Source organism: Pteropus medius, unplaced genomic scaffold (genome assembly GCF_902729225.1).
Source record: "Pteropus medius unplaced genomic scaffold, Ma_sr-lr_union100, whole genome shotgun sequence".
NCBI lineage: Eukaryota > Metazoa > Chordata > Mammalia > Chiroptera > Pteropodidae > Pteropus > Pteropus medius.
Genome location: NW_024351730.1, coordinates 25,374,283 through 25,395,762, shown reverse-complemented (window position 1 = coordinate 25,395,762; position 21,480 = coordinate 25,374,283). Strand labels below are relative to the sequence as shown.

Below are 21,480 nucleotides of genomic sequence, written 5' to 3'. Positions count from 1 at the left end.
ACTTGATTTATATCAAACCTGAATTTTATGATCACATATATAAAACTGAGAGAAAATGAGAAAATCATGGGGAGGGTTTTTTCCCTGACTTTGGAATCAAACCAGATTCTCTCTCCAGACCCAAGAAAAGCTGGGTAGTTTTGAATATCTTAGTATTCAAATTGTGGTCCATGGACTAGCATAATCAGCTTCAACTGAGAGCTTGTAAAAATGCAGAATCTCAGGCCCTACAGTTGAACAAGACTCCTAGGTAACTTGAATGCACCTTAAACTCTGAGAAGCACTGGTCTAGTATAGCATGAGCCACATGTACAGTAAAATTGTCTTCAGGGAAATATTTGCACAAGCTATCTCCTCAAGGTATGATGCACAAATTCCTTAGTGAAAGAGAACAGGACAAACATGCTCGCTGACAGCTAAATGCAGAGGAGTTAAAACAACCACAAGAAAATTATCTCTTAAGATATGAAAAAGCGAAATGTCATGAAATGGAGAGGTGGCATCACTGGTCAAAGTATCTATCAATTGAGCTAACCAATAGGCATTGAACAGAGGGCCCATGGTAAAGTTTAATGTAATTACAGGGATAAAATTCTTACAATTTTAAGTAGTTTATAATAAAATAAGAGACAAGACGAATGCCACTGTGACCAAATTGAGAACATTTTCTTTCATGCCATTTACAAATCAACTCAATTAGAAAACAGAAACTTACTTTATTCAGTTAAAAAAATGTTTTAAAATGCTGAAAATCTGACATCTGTTTGCTTCCACAAACCTGTCAGCGCAATAGGAAAGTATTAAAACCTGGCAGGTAAGAGCTCAAGTTCTGAAATCAGGGTTTTTATCCCCTTTCTTGCCTTGTTGTGTTCCCCAAGGCTCACTTTCTCCTCTGTCAATAGGACTTACAACAGTAATCGCTTCTTAGAGAGTTGTGTCAGGAACATAACAGTGTCAGATGTTTTGCTCAGTATTTGGACAAATAGAAAATACTCCAGAAATGTTAGATATTTTTCACCTTTGTAAATACACGAAAATCTATTATTTTTGTTGTCTTCTTATTTTATTTATTTTACTCTAGTAAGAACACTTAACACGAGATCTACCCTCTGAAATTTTTAAGTGTACAATACAGTATTGTTGACTATAGCTACAGTGTTGTATAGTAGATCTTTAGAACTTATTTGTCTTCCTTAAGAAGCAACTTTGGCTTAGTTTGCAATGGAAGCTCCTGAAGTAAAATGTCACTTAGATTTCCATTGGACATATATGATACCTTGTGTTTTAGGTCCTCTGGTCAAAAAGCCGTTTGATTGAAACTGATCACCCACACTTTATTTTTACCCACTTGCGACAAAACTACTGATCTCTTTTCCCTAAGAAGATACCTGTGGAGTTTTGTATCAGTTACAAATATACTAAAGTTTTACAAAGGGGGTGTTTTACCTTTTGCTATCATTTTCATCTCAACTGAATTGCTTACAAGTCTATTATTTGCCAGCCAATGGTTTCAAGATCCATACCTGCGAAAAAGGTATTTTTCAAAAGTAATTTAATTCATATTTCAAGTTTTGTTCAAGTTCAACTCAAATATGGTGAATCCCAGACAAACCTAAAATGTGGCTATCTAAAACTCTTTTTCTACATGTTAGGATCATGATTTGCCAGAAGACTGCTAGGTGGCAGTATTACAAAACAGCTTGCAGAAAGGGAAAGGCCGGTCCTCAGGTAAAAATCTTGCAGTGCTGACAAGAGAGCTGAGTTGCATATTATTTCAACATTCGAATTATTTATTTGATTTGGTTTATGGCCTTTTTAATATTGTAAGTTTTGAGATTTTTTGATTAGACTGAAATGTTAACTAAGGAGGGGAGAAAACCCCCTAAAACTCTGAAGTAATCCAACAAATTCTGGTCCAAATCCAACTTCTTGGCCCTGAGGTTGCAAAGTCAGATTGTGTATCTGTTCCCTGGTGTGCAATCATGTTAGGCCTCAGCAGCAACTGAGGGTGAACCTTCTGTAATCAGAAAGTTTTCTAAGAACAGTAAGACTACCACATATCAATGTCAAAGTGATGGTCAAGTTTTCCAGTCTTTTAAAGCAACAGTCCCCAAACTTTTTGGCACCAAGGACCAGTGCTCCTCTGAGAACCTAACGCCTGATGATCTGAGGTGGAGCTGAGGCAGTGATGCTAGCGCTGGGGAGCGGCTGCAAATACAGATGAAGCTTCGCTCACTCACCCACCACTTACCTCCTGTTGTGCCTCCCAGTCCCTAATATGCCATGGACCAGTACCAGTCCATAGCCCGGGGGTTGGAGACCCCTGTTAAAACATAGCACAGTGAAAATTAACAAAATAGTCACCTTGTTTCTCTGGCTAAGATTCCGTCATGTACAGATTATTTTACCATCTGCTTTTTTCACTTAGCATATCTTTATGTTATAATCATGTATGAAGTCTTGGATGTTATAAATAAAAGTTGAGGGTTTATTTTCCAGCAAGAGCACCCCTATTTCATTTTGAAAGTTCTTGGCCTATCACTCTGATCCTTAGACCTCAGGTGCCCCCAGGTAATCCTCTTGGTCTCATTTTCCTTTGCCAGAACCTCCTCTTTATCTAACTAGACATTAAGCTCCTCTTCTCACTGTGCACTCTCTCCCTAAGCAAACATGTCTTTTCCCTGCTTCAAATTTAGATGTAAGTCCACTCACATTGGTATCTGTCAATAGCCTATTGATCATTTCTTCATAGGGGCCACTTAGGTCACTCCAACCAATCATATTTAAAAATGACCTTAGTGCCTCCAAAATCTGCTCTTCCTCAACGATTCCCGGTCTTAGTAAATTCACCAAGTTGCTCAGAAACCAGTAAATCATCTTTAATTCTTTCATCTCCCTTAATGCCCGTAGTTATTTGGTCTCCAAGAACTTCTACTTGTATCTTTTAAAGTGTCTGGCTTTGTCTACTTTTCTCTACTTTCATTGCCACATACTATTCCAAACCGCTGTCTTTTTTTATTGAGATATATTTGACATATAATATTATAATAGTTTCAGGTGTACAACATAGTTATTCAATATCTGTATCCATTATGAAATGATCACCGCAGTAAGTCTAGTTACCATCTGTCATCTTATAAAGTTAATGCAATGTTATTGAGTATATTCTCCATACTCATTACATATTCATGACATTTATTTTATAACTGGAAGTTTGTACTTCTTAATTCCCTTTACCCATTTCACTCCCCAACTCCCCTCTCTTCTGGCAACCACCAATCTCTTCTCTATATCTATGAGTCTGGGTTTTGTTTTGTTGTTTCGCTTCCACATACAGGTGAAATCATGTAGTATTTGTCTTTCTCTGTCTGACGTATTTCATTTAACATAGTTCCTCTCTGTACCTTTCTTCTTTTCTTTCTTCTCTTGTGGATTGAAGAAAACTTTTTGTTTTCTTTTTGTTTTTTCTTTTAGTGTTCTATTTAGATTCCTTTCTCATTTGTTTTGTGTATTTACTATACGTTTTTGCATTGTGGTTACCATGTGGTTCACATATATCGTCCTATGTTTATAACAGTCTATTTTAAGTTGATAGCAACTTAAATTTGAACACATTTAAAAACATTACATTTTTACTCCCCCTCTATGTTTTACTTTTTTAAGGTTACATTTATATCTTTTTATTTTATGTATCCCTTAACTAATTATTGTAGTTTTAGTTAATTCTACTGCTTTTGTCTTTTTACCTTCTTAGTAGTTTTGTAAGTGATTGATCCACTACCTTTCCCATATTTATCCTTTCCAGTGTGATTTTTTACTTTTGCACGTTATCTTGTTATTAATTAGTGCCCTTTCTTTTCAGCTTAAAGAAACCTTTTCGATATTTCCTACAGGTTTGATTTAGTAGCAATAAACTCCTTTAGCCATTGCTTGTCTGGCAAACTCTTTTATCTCTCCTTTAAATCTGAATGACAACATTGCCAGGTAGAGTATTCTTGATAGAAGCTTTGTTTTGTTTGTTTTGTTTTGTTTTCCCAGCTCTTTGAATATTTCATGCCATTCCCTTCTGGCCTGCAAAGTTTCTGCTGAGAAATCTGCTGATAGCTTTGTGGGGTTTTCCTTGTATGTAGCAATTTGTTTTTCTCTTGCTGCTTTCAAGATTCTCGTCTTTAACTATTGATATTTTAATTATAATGTGTCTTGGCATGGATCTCTTTGGGTTCCTCTTATTTGGAACTCTCTGGGATTCTTGGACCTGGATGTCTGTTTCCTTCCCCAGGTCAGAAAAGTTTTCAACCAATATTTCTTCAAATAAATTTTTTGTCTTTTCTCTCTCTTCTTTTCTTCTGGGACACCTATGATGCTAATGTTGTTCTGCTTGATGTGGTCTTGGAGATCCCTTAAGTCATCTTTATTTTTTTTTTTTTAATTCTTTTCTTTCTTTTTGCAGCTCTGAGTGTTTCGTCATTTTATCTTCCAGATGCTGATCCATTCTTCTACTTCTGATCCATTCTTCTACTTCATCCAATATGAGGTTGAACCCCTCTAGTATATTTTTCAGTTCAGTTTTTGTTTTATTCAAGTTTGTTATTTCTGTTTGGTACTTTCTTACATTTTCTATCTCTTTGTTGAATTCTCACTGTGTTCATCTATTTTTCTCCCAAGTTTGGTGAGCATCATTATGACTATTACTTTGAATTCTTTATCAAGAAGGTTATTTCTCTGTTTCATTAAGGGTTTTTTTCCTGGGGTTTTGTTTTGTTCTTTCATTCTCTATTTCCTCATTTTGCTTGGCTCTCTGTGTTTGTTTCTATGTATTAGGAGAAACAGCCAACTCTTTCTGTCTTGAAATGGTTGCCTTGTGTAGGTGATGATCCTTCTCATTCACCCTTGCCTTAGCTCTTGGTTTTCTCTTGAACCTTTGTGATTGTCTTGGTAGCTTAATTTATCCTTGATATGTCCCCATTGTTGATGGTGTGCCAAGACCTGTCAGTGTTCCAAGGGGAGGAATCCCATTTAGCACTTAGTTTCAGGCTGATTGGAAGCCAGACCCTCAGGCAGCAGCTTTTAGAGTATACAAATATATACAGTCCTTTAGGGCTGCAATAGTAACACGTGCTGACTTCCAAATCAGGAGATCTGGAGGTGATGCCTGGGTGACACTTGGAAAAATTACACTCCAGACAAATACATAAGCTCCTTTCTGGAAAGTTTCTTTGAGCTGTAGTAAGACCAAGGAGGTGTGCAAGGTTGGTGTTTTCTTGCTTACATTCCCTGGGAGTGCCTCCTGAGCCTATAGATGTGTGGGAAACCTGAAGCCTGTCCTTCAGGCTTAAGCTCCATGCTAAGTAAGTAGCTCCTTTTTCATAAGAAGACTGTGGTTATATTTCAGTCTGCTGTCTGTGCAGTGCTTTGGGGGTTGTGGTCTTCCAAGAACTGTCTTTTTGATTGTTGCAGTCTTGTGGAGCCCAGGAGTGCCAGTTCCCTTGACTACGAGTGCCAAGTGATCAAGGGCATCTTCCGTGTGGATTGCGCCTGCCCACCGGCTTTTAGCATGGCAGCTGGAGAGCATAGTGGCAGGACACTCTTGCCTGCTTCTAAAAGGCAATGGGAGAACTGCCTTTATAGTCAAGTCCAGTCTTGACTGCCATGACTGTAGACTTCAGCAATACAGTAGGATAGCAACTTGTTTGTGCGTGTATGTGCCTCTAGGCTGGGAGTGGGAAAACACCACGGCTGCTCACACTCACTAACCCCAGCCAGAGGACAAGGGAGTGTTGCGACTACCCATACTTGCAGACTTTAGCTATGGAGCAGGAGAATGCCATGACCCTTCCCCCTTGCCTGTCCCAGCCAGGAAGCAGGAGAGCGCTGCAGTTCTCCAGCTTCAGTGAGGCAGTGGGATAGTGCCACAACTGCTCACCCCTGCTTGTCCTAGCAAAGCAGTGTGTGTGTGTACATTTGGGTCAAGGGGGTGCCACATCAGAGCTCATCTGCCTGTGCTGGCCAGTTAGGTGGAGAGTGCAATAATGGTGTCCACCAGCATTTCTGTCTCCGGGGATCATTTCAGTTGTCCTCTGCCCCTCCAGGAGCATCTGATAATCTGATGCTTTGAGATTAGCAAACAAATCTTTTTCATGTATAATCTAAGTACTTTTCAAACTGCTGTTTTTTCACTGGGTCTTGGGGAAAACGAAACCACACAGCTTTTAAGAGGGGAATCTCAGTTTCCTATAGCACTTTGAGACCTTTGCATGGCAGCCTCACTGGTTTTCTAAGCCAGACATTTTGGGGGCTCATTTCTCTGGTGCAGATCCCAGGGCATGGGCTGCCTTATGTTGGGCACCAATCCTTCACTCCTCTGGAAGAAGTACTTGTCTGGTGAGATCCCTCCTATTGTGTGTTGTCCCTGCCCAGGTAGGGTTTTTTTGTGAGACTGTGTCTCTCAATCTCCTACCTGTCTTGATGTGGTCCCTTTATCCTTACTTGTGGAGAGCAGTTCTAATTTTCTGAGGGAGTTGTTCCATATGTATCTGTAGATTTGGTGTGTCCGTGGGAGGTGGCGAGTTCAGGAGCCTCCTATGTCATCATGCTGAACATGAGCCTTCCCCATTTGTCTTTTGTTAGAACTACTGCAATAGCCCATTAACTGCTCTCTTCCAATTCTCTTACAATCTGTTTTCCACAATGCAGTCAGTCATCTTTTCGACACAAAGCTGATCATGTTATTGCTCTGCTTCAGAAGCTTTTCATCGTTCTTATCTAGATAAGTCCTTTTGTGGATCCGGGCCTCTTCCCCAATTTGATCTCTTGCCTCACTCGCTTACTCTCTACTCCGCTTTTCAGATGGATTTGAGGATACTTTGCAATCATTCTGCCCTACACAAGGGGTCTGAAGTTCACAAGTTGAACGTTTTCTGCAAGGGATCCAATTTTGTATTCCAAATGAATACTTTCTTCCTCATTGGCAGTAGCTGAATATTTTAAATGTTTTTTTCCTCTAGCTCTGCTCCTATACTCCATTTCTGTTTATTCTGAATAACTAACTGAGTGTAGTAGCTGGACTATAAATGGAACGTGGATATTTTGAAGCTTAGAATTGGGCAACATCCTACCTTCCTTCTGAATAGAATATGTTTACTGTAGAGTCTCAACTTGTTGGTGTACAATGAAGAAAATTTCCCCCAATAACACCAACACCACTATATTGATGCTCCCTTTTCTGCTGTGTAAGGCATCTTCTCCAAAGTCCATAATGTTGTTTTGCCACTTTTTGTTATTCAAATGATCTTACCTCGGTTCATTAACAAAAATTAATATTTCTATGATTTAAAGCTCTTACCCTTTCTTCTAGCCAATGTAGATGAAAATTTTGAACAAAGTGTCTTGGAGTAGGTGAGAGAAGCATAGTCTGGAAGACCTATACCTCTCCTTCCTTCTTCTAGGTTTGTGCTACTAACAGGAAAGAGGGATGGGGCGGTTATCTTTCATGGCAAGGTGACAGCCCCCACTCTCCCCTTTGCTCATCATTCCTTCTCTATTAGCTTTATGGATGCCTGCTGTGGGAGGGCTTCATCTCAGGGAGGTCCTGAGGAACCTCCATACTGCACAGCTCCCTAAACCAACCAACCCCTTCCACAACTCCTCAGCCCCTACCGCAGGGGCACACTCCACAGCCACTTGGTGCTGGGATCCCCTCACCTCTAGCCAGCCTTTGGAAGTAGAGTACTGTGGGACAGCTGAGCCTGGTTACCTCCTTCAGTGTCCACTAGACTCACAAAAGATTAAAGCATTGTTGCCATACCAGATGGTCGAAAAGCAGGCTGCTTCACCGGCGCTTCCCCTCTCATCACCCTGTCTTCCTTTTTTCCCTTTTTCCAAGCTCCAACCACATCAAGTACTCTATCACTTTAACGGCTTGCCAAAGTTTAGAATAAGAAAAGAAAAAGCTTCTCTTATACACCTGGCAATCTCCCAAAGCTCTCTCGTCTCCCCTAGTCTTTCCTTTATATTGTTTGGGGTGGGGGGAGAGGGAGGATTCTTTGATTGGATGCCTCTTGGTAGCCTTATGGGAAGATGGTTGGCCTTGGTGCTGTTGGTACTCTGGACATAGAATCTGACCACACAGCAGATCCTGCAGGGTGCCCACTCAGCGTCCACTCCTGTACTTCCACCTTTAGAACAGAATCCCATTTGATTTGAGTATTCAACCTCTTCCACACAGCCATGTGCATCAGATGAGGCTATTCTAAGACTATTGAGGGAAATCCTCATTATCTTAAGCCAATCATAACAACTCTACTTTTCCAAATGGAAAGTAGGGTCTGAGAAAGACATTTTTATTTTAACTCTTAAAATAGCGATAACATAAGAAGAAGTTTCTTCCTGCCATTGGGCCTTGACTTCAGGCTAGATCGTCTCATGTTCAAGATGGCAACAGCAATTCTAGATGTCATAGCCAGAAATAACAAGCACAACACATAGAAGTCCTTGTCAAAAGAATTGAGACAGTCTTATTATTTGAGACTTTTTTTTTTATTGTTTAAGATATTTTAGATGAATTTTTGGTTACTTAAAAAAAACATCTTAATTGTTACCAAAAAGAAGAGGGGCCACCTGTTCTACATACAGTGGAGCTAAGCACTGAACACCAAGTTTTGCAGTGGAGAAATTAAAGCAGTTTATTGGCAAAGTGCCAGGCCAGGTGAATGACAAAATAGTGCTCAAAATCCAAACTCCTCAATGGTTTTAATCAAGAGTTTTTAAAGGCAAAGCTTGAGAGTTAGGAGTCATCAGTGAAGCTGATTGGTTAGTTACTATGCAAGCTTTAGCAGTTTTCCTTAGCTTGATGTAGTTCCTGACATCACCTTGTCTGATGTCTCTGTCACTGTAGTCAGGTGATGTAACCAGGTTGAGGAATCAAAATTCTGCAAGACATTTCATAATTGTATGTCAATGACATTATCTTTAAAGCAAAAGGCAGGAACTGAACATCTTGTGATAATTGTTATTGTTTAAGCTCTCGTTGTTTCGCACTTAACTAGCTCTGTTTTTCTACTATATCAAGCAAAGTATACTTTAGACATTTTTCCTAGAACTTGCTTTACAGGAAGGCCTCTAGGACATGACCAACGTACTTTCTTAATCTTTGACTATAAGCTATGTGACAAACAAAGTAATTGAAACGTCGGGTTAAAGCCTATGCCTATATCTCTAGAATCTGTGATCTAATACCTAAACATGTTTACTGTTAACTGCCAGTTTCATAACAGATACATGTTCGTAGTGCTTTTGCTTGTCAGCTTTAGATCCTATACACTAGGAAAAATACCACTATATTTCCTGTCCACTGTGTTTTATCTGCCTCAGTGACATACAAAGAAATTTTGCTTTGTTTGCAAAATATGGGCCACAAGTTTTTAGTATGACAGGGTCAGTAAAAGAGTAGCATGGGGGTAGTCAATTCTCCATCCCTACCCAATCTGAAAGACTATTTGGGACCATTAAGAGGAGGTTTAATGCCAAGTTGAGGAGGCTCTGTGTTATAACATCTCTGGACAGAAGCATGTTATTTGGAGCCCAAGGGACATTGTCTTAGGAAGTGGGACAGAGAATTTGGGAGAAAGCCATTACTTTAACTGCTCTGCAGATGATAGTAAAACTCCAAGACTGTGAATGCTCGGGATGACAGAGCATCCTCACAGAAGGCCCTTGCAGGACAGCAGTGATGTATTTTGACAAGGAAGCTAGAGCAAAAATTGCTAAAAAGTCTTGTTGCATGTCTCCCTAAAACCAGTAGGATGCTCTTTGAGAGTATGGGACAGAAGTCCAGTAGACAAGCAGGTCAAAGTTGTAGAAGTGCAATATCAGTACTGTAAACATGGCTACGGTTATATTCAAAGGCTGTGGCTTTCACGCTTTTATGCTACTGTCTTTGTGGGTCATGAACAAAGAAAAGTTTATTCAATTTCCCTCCATGGTTCAATTCTATTTAGGGTCCATGGGTGAACTAAATCGCTGTCATTGCTCTCTTCTTGCCTTCAAATGAGCAAACATTTGAAAGTCTACTATATGCCAGCCATTATGCAATATGCACAAAAGAGGCATGCTCCATGCCCTGTGAAAGTCAGCCAAAAATGTGGTACTTTTACTGCATGCACTCAAGTTTCTAAGCACAACATATTCTGGTCCAGAGTTTAAAAGCACAAACTTGGATTACTTTTACTCAGGGTACCTCAGGGTGGTTCCAATATTGTGATACAATATGTTTTCTTAATTATAAAGCATAAGTGATCTTAGTAGAGAATTCAAAAGCAGAAGATGCCCATACTAAATTAAGTAAACAGAAATTAGAGAATCATGTCTGCAGATCTCTCTGCCTCTAAGATATGCAAAAGGCTTTCTTTTGTTGGCAGAAAAAAAAAAGGGCGTGGGGTGGGAGATGCTGATAAATGTTTTAAAGCCAGCTTTCTGGCTTGTGGCATTTGCCTGTTTCCATGATGTAAAGATTCCCACCATGGCCACATTCAAACTACCCAAGTGGTATCACTAAATGTGGAGTTGAGAGTTGATGAGCACTATTGGAGCTAATGGATACCAGCACATCACAGGGCATGCCCAGCTGCCTGTCAGCAAAGCCAGAGCAGGCTGTCCCTAGGATTAGTGACATTAAATGTTTATTCTGTGCCCTGATATTCATCTTAGCAGAGGCCTGGGCAGGCTTCCCTGCTTGCTGTAAGTGGATGGCCTGAGGGAGTTTTTGAGCATTGCTGCTGCCCCCAGCTCTAATGACAAAGCTAGCAAAATAAATGATTTTGATTCCAGTATCAGTAAAATTCCTGACCAGCCCACTGTCTCAAAAATTTTACTGTTGTCCCTGTTTGTAGAGGAGACAAATTGACTCCAATGACTTTGCTCTCCAGAGAAGTGGTGCTATGGCCTTTGCCCTGGGCTTGAGGCACATGAAGTAGCTCTGCAGACAAGTTTCCAGGGCTGAGAGAGAACCTGGATCTCTATGGACCTAAAGCTAGTTGTCTGACAGCTCACCCCTCCCCTTCTCTTTATAACTCACTCTGATAGGCTCTCAAGATACTCATACTTAGCCCTCTTGATACAAAATCCAGTGCTTTTACCATTAAGCTGAGCCCCCAAGCACCTGCGTTGCAGCAAGTATTGCCAGGAGGTAGATGTCACTTCTTAAGGAAAAGTAGCTTTGCCTGCTATGACATGGCTTTCAGTATGAATTTCACATCATGCAGGAGCAATGCTGATCTTTGCTGGTACTCAGAGAATGGCACTGTCCTTCTTTATCCTCTCACCCAGCCCAGTCTCCGGGATCAGTCCCTGATAACTGTTAGACCCCTGTCCTCTCACTTCCAAGCAGCAATCTGTCTTGTTCCCACCTCTGGGATAGCACTGGTCCTCCCCTCCCCTCAACTGATGGAAGACAGATTTTTTTGCCCAGCTGGTAATACCACTGTGGCATGCATTGCTTCGAAGAAGAACACCCTTTGTCTTCAAACATGCCAAGGTTTTCACTAGAATCAGGAAATCTAGATTTGAAAGCTCATTGTTCTTGAACTGACTACTTAAACTCTGAGTTCCAAATATTCTTATTTATAAAAAGATGATTAAACCTGTCTACACAGGGATGATATAAGACATTAACATTTGTGAAAGTGCTTCATAAAATATGAAATGATTTTGAGATTTAAGGTATTTTACTATCTCTTCATTGCTCCAGTTACACATTTCCATTAATGTAATTCCTGAGGTCAACTTCCTCAAAGCCACATGAATTTATCAGCCTGATTTTGAATGGCTATGTCTCAAGGGAATGTCCACTCATTGTCCACTGTGACAACATCAGTGACAAATCTCCAGCTTTGGCACAATCCCCAACAAAAGGCACGTACGGGATGTGATGTGAGGCAATGGTGTTTGCTCCTTCTTACTGTAAATTGGAGGTGATTTTTTCTGCTCTTTCAAGCCTCATCGGCTCTTAAATATTTAATTTGTCTTAGAACCAGTTTTTTTTTTTTTTTAAATCAACAAGTGATTCATAACAGCACATAATTAGGGAAATGGAGCAAGCTTTCAGTTTCTAATAATCTTCTCTGGTCGAGAATTTCTTATCTATTGGTTTGGAAGAATGAAGGCAGTTAAAGAGTTGCCTGAGACTCACCAAAATCCAAGGGAATGATAAAAGGACAGAGTTGTTTGGAGAGAGGAAAGAAAGATTTAAGGTAAAATCACAACTCTGCCCACTTGTATATAAGTTATATGTACATTGTACACTTTAAACTTACATAGCCTCTCTGAATTATTCCATCTTTAAAGTGAAGCTAATGTACATTAGCTGCCCAGCATTCAAAATTTCTTCTTTTGGAGAAATCTCCTATTGTGTAAGTCTTGGAGGACAGTAAGGTCTCATTTCCACTATGGAGTCTGAAAAGGCCTGTGATAGTCAGGGCACAAGAGCCAGGATGGCAACTTTAGTGTTCTCACCAAAACTTTAAATCTCGAATGATTCACAGTCCGTGTTTTTAGTGAACTGCCTTGTGGGCATGGTCTGGGCATGTTTTCTGCTGCTCAGTTCCCCATGGCTTCCCCCTGGTCCTGCAGCCTTTCTTCAGATTCCATGGCCTGTCCAATGTCCTTCCAATGATTTCTTTAAGTAGCCAGAATTATTTTTGTTGCTGTTGTTTGTTTGCTTGTCTGTGACAACCTAGAATCTGTGTCGACGTTTACTATTCCCTTTTTATAGATCTTCAGTGTTCCCACCAGAAAAAGAAATAATGATTATGTGATATGATGGAGATGTTAGCTAATGCTACAGTGGTAATCATTTTGCAATCTATAAGTGTATCAGATCAACAAATTGTACATTTTAAACTTATACATTGTTATATATCAATTATATCTCAATTTATAAAAGCTCCCCAGGTGATACTGATTTTTTCTAAAGTTTGAAAACCATTCCTAATATGGTGACACCAGCCATAAATAGTATGAGTGTATATACATAGTACGTAGTATGAGACAAGTAGCATTTCTTATGTATGAACTTTATGTGGCATGAAAAGCTTTTAACATATTTTTTCCAATTACAAAACAAAAATATTGGTCCTGTTCTGGGGCTTGGGGAATAAAACTACACATGTGCTAAGCCCCCGGAATTTATAATGCTATTATATTAATCTTACCTCTTAGAATTTGTGTGTGGCATCTCTACAAGAGAGAAGATAATTCATGAACTACTGTTATGCCAACAGAAATTATCTTGGCTATTTGGTTTTAAAACCCAGATACAGAAAAGAAAGGAATTACAATGTGTCTTGTGTCCAATAGAGAATACATTCTTTAGCTCTTTTTAGAGGTAAGTTTATGATCAACATTTCGATAGTGCGAGTTACTTCACTAAATCATTGTGCCATATGTAATTCTACTTAAAATAATTTATTTTTTTTTTAAAGGAATAATACTTGTATTGCTGAAATTGGTGAAGAGTTCAAACTTCCTGTAAATTGCCTCTGTGAATCCCCCACAGCCATCAGCTTCTTTGAAGTGAGATGGTAACTTGAATAAGCACTTTTGACCTTGGCCCACACACTGCTCTGTTGAAAGAGAAAGACTCTGCTTTACCTTTGACTGTATCTTTCTTCTATGGAAACTGGTTTCTAAAGACAAAGAAGAGACATTCTCTAAAAGGACAGTTCTGACATATGTGATAAGTAGTTAGCAATTTATATATAAATTTGGGAGGTTATTCTCTTCTGAATTAAAAATGTATCTTACTGTCTCCTGGACCAACTCAGTGCAAAGGTCTCTGACTTGGAACTTCCCTGCAAACCCCGAGAGGCTCTGATCACACTTCAATAAAAACTCTCTTATGTACTTCAATCATCAACAAATTTCATAGAGCATTTACACGGGTCATGAACTTTTGATATATGGAAGATGTGAGTGTGGGGAATGTATATGTAGGTATTTAGGGGAATCAAAATGTGAAGAAGAGCAGTGTTATTCTTCTGATGGAGGCTCAGGCAGTGTGTCTCTGTGTTGTCTATTGAATTGAATAAACCTCTTTCTAACTTCCTATGTCTAATTGATGAAAAAGAAATGTTAGCCAGCTTGAGCCAGTTGAAAACATGAGCATCTTTCAAAGGCTCCGCATGACCTTAAAAAAAGCGCACAATCTCTCTTAAACATTTGCCAAATGCTAAATTTATGCCAGGCGCTTGGTGCTTGGCCCTGGAGTCAGGAAGCAGAACTTTGATATTATTTTCAACAATTTCCTCTACCCCGCCTGCAATCAAAGCAAGACCATTGCAAGCACTTCTGTAAATTAACAAATGTATATAGTCTATAGTAATATGTAGCCTTTCCAGCTACTTGAGCCTGAAATAGAAACTTAGACAGACTGAAAATAGAAGTGATTCAGGGGAAGTTGCTTCAACCATGAGGGGTAATTTTCATTTCTGGTAGTTGTAAAGAGAACCTTCTAACCTGGTCTCCCTTGATTCGATTTGCCTACATTACTTCATTTAGTGATTTTAAAGATAGCGAGCAATGATTGCTATGGGAGTGTTGGTTCGGTTTTGTTCTTTTTTATCTATGTTTGAGATGGGAGGGTTGGGGAGAAAGTGAGCAGAGCCTATAAAGTTAACTCAGGAAAAGACCTAGAGAAAAAAGATCCGTGAGAGTAGATTAAAATAATGAAAATGGAGCCAGATCCAGGTCCAGGCTAGAGTGAACTCAGAACTTCAAGGATAGAACAACCAGGTAGGTATTTTGGGGGAGAAACTCCACTGATGATATATACACATGCCATGGATATATACACATGAAAAGAGACAGGATTTTAAATAGTTCTGGTGTACTCTCTCAGCTGGTACCAGCACTGTCAGTAATGTATAAGGTTGGACATCTATAAGGCTGAACTAAGCTGACTGGAGTATGAAGGAACTCCAAACTCTTCCTGCCAGAACAGTGATTCTCGGAGGTGGGCAGCAAGTGCAGTGCTAGAATCACTAAGGGTCAGGACAAATCCACTTCCCACCCAACCTATGTAGTGACCCACAAACTGTAGTTTGTCTTATACCTCAGAGGTGGGGCTGGAGGTAAGAAACAGTAGAATAAAGCATGTACCCAAATTCATAGTAACATTCGATTGTTCACTAGAACTTTTTCTATGAAGACTGTAATGATAGAAATACGGGGAGCTGGCCTCTTGGAAAATTAAGGTAAGAGTCACAACATTTAAGTGAAGAGAAATTTTTTTCTTTCCTGAATCGGCCAAGGGTAAAAAGAGGAAATTGAGATCATGCAAAGGAAGCAAGACAAAAATTCCCTTGGCCACCAATGTTGGTGTCCTACATTGTACCTAAGGCCTTTAAAGAGTGAAGATGAAGCTGAGAAGGTGGACACATGTATCCCTTGAAAGCAGAGAAAAGAATGGGGAGGTGAAGAATGCCGTTCAGGGCTACCTCCTCCATCCAGATGCAGAAGTTGTCCTTGGCTCAAGCCCATTCTCTCACTGCTGCCATCTTTTTATTGACCCACTCCCCAGGCCAAATGTATTGGGCAATTTCATGCTCATTGTCCTTGCAATCAATCCCTTGGTGGGGAGTATCAGAGACCTGAAAAGACCAACCTAGACTTAAATCCTGGCTCTGCCTCTTATTAGTTCCATGGCCTTGAATGAGTTATTTGTTTTCTTGGAGCCTTGGTTTTCTAATCTTTAAGATGATAGTCATTGAATTAAATAAACTTAAGGAGGTGAAGTATTTAATACAGGGCCTGACACACAGATATCAACATTTGTGAAGATTCCAATTAAGCAGATTCCTTGACTCTCTCCTTTGAGCCCCTGTTCTACCAAGTACCCACATCCATTATTGCATTCAACTCTAAGAAACATGACCACTTATTTTTATACATTATCCTTAGACTATGAGTTCCTGCAGGAAGAGGTTAAACCTTATTGCTTTGTATTCCTCACCTTGTAACTTGCACTGTAACTAGTACATCCTTGATGAAAGTATGCCAGATCCCCATGGTTCCTCTGATGACTGAATGCATACGTGAATGAATGAAGGGGGAGAGAGTGGTAGGAGATAGAAATGAAGCTAGAGGTCTTCATTAATCAAGTGGGACATTCCAATATAGCATCCTTTTCTTGTTTTGACTAGTTTAGCAAGTAAGACACCAGACTTACCGGATTTTATTCTGAGTACTATTAATCAACTTGTGAACAAAGGAAGTCTAAGCTGTATGTACTTTTAAAGAGCCAGGCAGGAAAGGCTCAATGGAGTTTCAATACTAAGCTGCTGAGTTAGGAGTGACTAAGAAGAAGAAGCTCCACATGGCCAAGACACAGTGTGGTTCACATTATCTGTCACCTGCTGAAGATGATGGAGTCCACTTTTCACATCGCAACACCACCTACTGCAGCTGGGTATGCATTTTGTATATGGGAGCTGTGGTATCAAACTAGCCTTCATTTTGACCCAATTTTCAATTGCTGTTTAGATTCTTTTCTTCCCTGGACTTTAACCTCTGTCATAAAATTTCTCTTAAGCTGTCCCCGAATTGTCCCCAAAGTGACCCTGACCAACAGCAAGCTTACATGAAGCTAATGTCTCAGTCCTCTACTTGCAGATGGAAAAATGAGCTATTCTACTGAAGCCAGGGAAATATGGCTGCTAAGTAATCTGTACAAAAGCTATTCTTTTCCCACTGTCAGAGAGCCTGTCTTGAAAATTCAGGTTTGGTGAGCCACTTTATGTAGGTCATTGCCGGCATCTCTTGACCAGGGCACTTTCTCTTACTTTCCTTTGTAGACTCAGGGAAATTTTAAATCACTGATATGCATTACCTGTTTGTTAAATTCTCTCAAGCTCATATTCGGCTGACTTGGCATGAGTACACAATAAGCCATGGATAAAAACATGACATTTCATGATATTGCATGACCAGAGATATTGCAACTTTAGCAAAGATGAAAAAAAAAAAAATCCTGCCAATATCTGGGTTTTAAGAATAGCCCTCTGTCACCAAATTTAATGATCTTGTTCCTTTAAAATGTTTTAAAAATATAATTCCTTTGTATATCTTTGAGAACAGTAAGAGCAAAGCCTAGCTCAGGATGACTCATCTAGGAGACCATTGGTGTTGGCCTACACTTCATGTCACAAAATGGGTCAAATTTAGACTTTCACCTTAACTGCAAATGAGGTTATATATATTGTCACAGCCATCAGAATGGGGTGAAAGAAGACTTTTTTTTTCATGTTTCTTTATAATTGTCTCATTATAATACTATACAACCTGAATTAATTTTTATAACTTATTTTGTGAACAGCACAATTACATTGCATAAAATTTATGTTTTACAAGTGTTATTTTATTAGATGTAAACACTTAAAATACACTCTCTTTCAACAGTTCCTCCTTAAACATACTGGGGATTGAACTCTGGTAAGTGCCAGGTGTGAATAGCATCTAAATTCTGAGGAGAACCATCGAGGTAGATTTGATCTCTCATGATAATGATTGCTGCATGCCTTATGGGGGTGGAAAGGTTGTCAGTCAACTGAGGGCTTATTAGAGCTTCTCAAATGTTTTAAGGCCTCCAAAATATATCTAGCCAGTTATTTTACCACAAACATCCAGTTCTAAGAAAATGTTCTTCCAGTGAGTGTGGTTACCTAATAATTAGTAATCATCAGTCATATAATGTCATTGGTCATCATGTTTATAATGTCACAGATTTAATGTTCACTGGAGGCTCAGCTTCTCTTTCCCTGACCCTGGTGTATTTGATTGTCAAAGATCTTCTAACTAGACTGTCTAGTTATCATTTTTGCATGTATTATGGAAAAAGCTCCTATCACATGGCTGAAGAAGTTTAGAAATCAGTACTGCAGCTTCCTGGAATGGTAAGTAGCACCCAAGTCACCAGTGCCCAACTGCCCTGTGTACCTTGACATTTGTCATGATTTAAGAGAACATTTTTTGAAAATTAATTTTTTCTTAAATTAAACAGTCCTGATCCACATTAACTGAGTCCCTCTGCCCCTGAGCATCTGCGTTCGGAGAGAGATTTTAAATAGCCAGAATACTAAGATCGAGACTTCTATTAAATAAAGAAGCCAAGAGCTTTCGTAAAGCCTCGGCTTTTAGTGGCCTGACGGGGGATTATAGGATACAGCGATGCTGCAGGATGGTGGCCCAATATGTGTGATTCAGGGCAGTCTTTCAGAAAAGCTTGCATGAAGTTCTGAGCTTCTTCCAACAAAGCGTGCTCAGCCAGCTGCATGGTTTTCATTTTGAAGTCTTCAAAGAAGGGAGAATCTTTAGAGCATATAATAGATTCTGGATAGGTGTAAGTTACAGCTATCATTAAAACAGCTTTAGGATTGAGACAGAAAAGAACTTGAGATCCTTGGATTATGATGCCTGATGTATCTCCTTACTTTTGCCATTAAGCAAAACCTAGAGGAATGAAAGCAGATCAGTGTATCCTAATTGTCTCCTGCCATTTGCCTAAGAAGTAGAAGACCTTGACTGAATTTCCCATCTCCTTTCAGGCAATTTCTTCCTGCCCACAGCTTTCCCAGACAGTCAGTGCACTGGATGTTCTGGGCTGATTATAATGTTCCTTCTCTCTCTCAATGGATTCCTTGGCATTCTTGTGCTCCAGAAAGTCAAATTCAGCCACTGCTTCTGTTCAGTTAATTTCTCTATACTGTTAAAAACGTGTTTTCTGAAGATTATTCAGATTTTTAGTCTTTAGAACAATCTGGAATAACTTTTTTCTGTCAAATTCTATATTATTTTGATTTCAAGTAGCAACCAAAGAAAGAATATTTATTTCTCTATTCTCTGTATATTGGAACAATATCAGCATAAAATGACAGAAGGCCTGGAATGGCCTTCTTCCCTGTTCTGAACCCACATTGGTTTCAACTGTCTAATGAAGACAGGGCATGTTGGTGGAATGGCAGATAGACTACAGTGATATGAACAGAATTGGGTGGTGAGAAGAGTTGAAAAGGTAAGTGCTAATCAGTGGTTGGCATACAAATCCTGGGTAGCCATCTTCTGTGGCCACATCACAGTTTTTGAGGAATAATATTTAAAGATCACTCTAGGCCATGGAACAATGCTATTGATCTGTGTGTTGGCCTTAAACTCAAATGTAATGTCTTAAGTCAATGACACGAGATGGACCTCCACTACAAAGACTCCTCTTGCCCCTCCCATTTTAGGACCTAAATTAGAACAATTTCAGTAGCATCCTTGACCCATTTCCTCTGGGTCTCACCTCGGCTACCACTTACTGAGTCTGATAGAGGGAAAGTGGGAATTAGAGGGAGAGGGTGTGTCATGTACTTCTTTAGGTGGGTTCAGTAAAATCCAAAACAAACTAACAAAAAGGCAAAGCAAATAAACAATAACAACAAGTACCAAATAAACCTGCCTAACCTTTGAAAAGTACATTTAAGACAGACAGTTATCTTCAGAGCCTTCATTACTTCTACCAGATGCTTTCCCAAAATGGCCTAAAAAACGTCCTTCATGGGGATGAACACTGACTGTTTTCTCTGCTAGCCAGAAGGACTAGTTGATGCCATCATATTTCTATGTTGTTTAATCTGGCGAAGTAACAACAAAGCCCTATAGCCTTTTGTGGCCTTATTGCAACTGCATCTGAGATCCAGGGAAAGGACAACTCAGTACTACCAGGTGCACAAGAAGTGCTGTACGAATGGGCCCTAGTGGAAATGCAAAAGGACGTAAAGGAGAGGGAGTAGTTCATTTGGAAAAGGCTGAGGGGTGCATCCAGGAAAATGATTTCTCCATCCCTTACTCTCCTATCATTTCTCACTATCTGAGGCAATGGCTTGGACAGTGGTCAAGCGTGAATAAGACTTGTCAAACCATGAAGGTGGTAGAAACAAAGGAACAAGGAGAAAAGTGTGTTTCGGATAAAGGATGAAAAGTTATCTCTAAGGGGTTTTGTATTCACACCAAGCATCACTGATCCCTGTTCAGTGCCCAAAGAATGAGATTTGGGCCTAAACCCAGCCAGGGGGCCTCGACAGACCAAAAGTAAGCCACAAGAGCAACTTTTGTTCTCCTGGCTCAAGGCCTAAGCTAGAAGCTCTTCTAATAGCCTCCTCAGTCTAATTCTGGTTCTTCCTTGGTCTTCTGAGCTGAGGGAGAGGTGAGGAGGAAAACTGTTACATTTAAAACTGTGTTTTAAATCTTTGTTCCTTACGTCAAAAGCTTCAACCCTGACAACACTATGACTAACAGTATCCCCAACTACGTCCTAGATATGAGTATTTCTTTCTTGAGTTTGGAAAGAATGAGAAGAAAGCCCTGAGATTTTCTAATGGTTGCATGGTGTCTTCCAAATCCACAAGCCTAGTGTTGATTTTACTGTCTAAATCTCTGTTGAATCTGGCAACAACTAACTCTCACCTACCCTACATTAATAGTCCACAACTGGAACCTCTCTCTTTTCCCTGATTCTTTTGCCAATTCTCCACAAAATGCAGCCGAAGCATTTTAAAAATAATATATTGGTGTGATGATGTCATCTCTCTTGCTTATAACTTTCAATGCCTTACTGTGCTTTTAGGATAAATAATAAAACTCTTATCATGACCTAGAAGACCCTGTTTAATTTATCTAGCTTCATCTTGTATTCTCTTAGTACATCCAACATGCTTTTTTTTTCCTGCCTGGAAGATGTTTGCTCATGTGCGCGCGCGCTCTCTCTCTCTCTCTCTCTCTCTCTCTCCTCTCTCCCTCTTACCCTCCCTCCCTCTCTCTCTCCCTCTCCCCTTCTCTTTCTCTCTCCTCCTATTAGAGGAAATACCAAGGAAGAATAGAAGTTAACTAGGCAAATGTAACTTCTCCATGAACGTCTTCCCTGGTTCCCACTACCCATCTCATCTAGGTCACCTTCCTTTGTCATGTGTGCTCTCTAAGAATCATGCTCCTGCTTTTGGAGTTTTGCCCACTTGAAAATTATGCATTTATGCTATACTTCAGCAGACCGTAACCTCCATGAGGACAGGGTCTTATTTGTCCGCAGGGCCTAGCTTAGTTAATTATTTGTTGAATGAGTGGGTTGGCCCCAATATGTGCAGAAAGGGTAGTAGTCCTTGATGGAGAACCACAAAATATCAGAAGAGTTCTGGGGAAAACAAAAGAAAATGCAATTTCCATGGAGTTTTAAAACTGACATCTTAGGAGAGTAGACAGCAATTTTTTCCCTTTTTTATTTTTCTATATTTTCCAGGCAAAAAAGTGGCAAAGAACTGAGGAAAGTGAGAATCAAAAAGAGGGCATTAGATCTGATGACTTACTATTATTTTCTAGTGACCTTTAACAGGAGAATTTCAGTAGAGTATTAAAAGCCAAAGCTGTGAGTGGGTAAAGGAGTAGGTGGTAAATGTCAGT

At 39.7% G+C, this 21,480-nt stretch overlaps 1 long non-coding RNA gene across 1 annotated transcript; it reads left to right on the top strand.

Annotated features, from left to right (window-relative positions):
* Window positions 1-12,114: 12,114 nt before the first annotated feature.
* LOC120588246 (uncharacterized) lies at window positions 12,115-14,193 on the top strand. The gene is made up of 3 exons (XR_005649187.1): window positions 12,115-12,245; window positions 13,213-13,378; window positions 13,476-14,193. It is a non-coding gene; the product is annotated as an uncharacterized LOC120588246 (long non-coding RNA).
* Window positions 14,194-21,480: the final 7,287 nt, after the last annotated feature.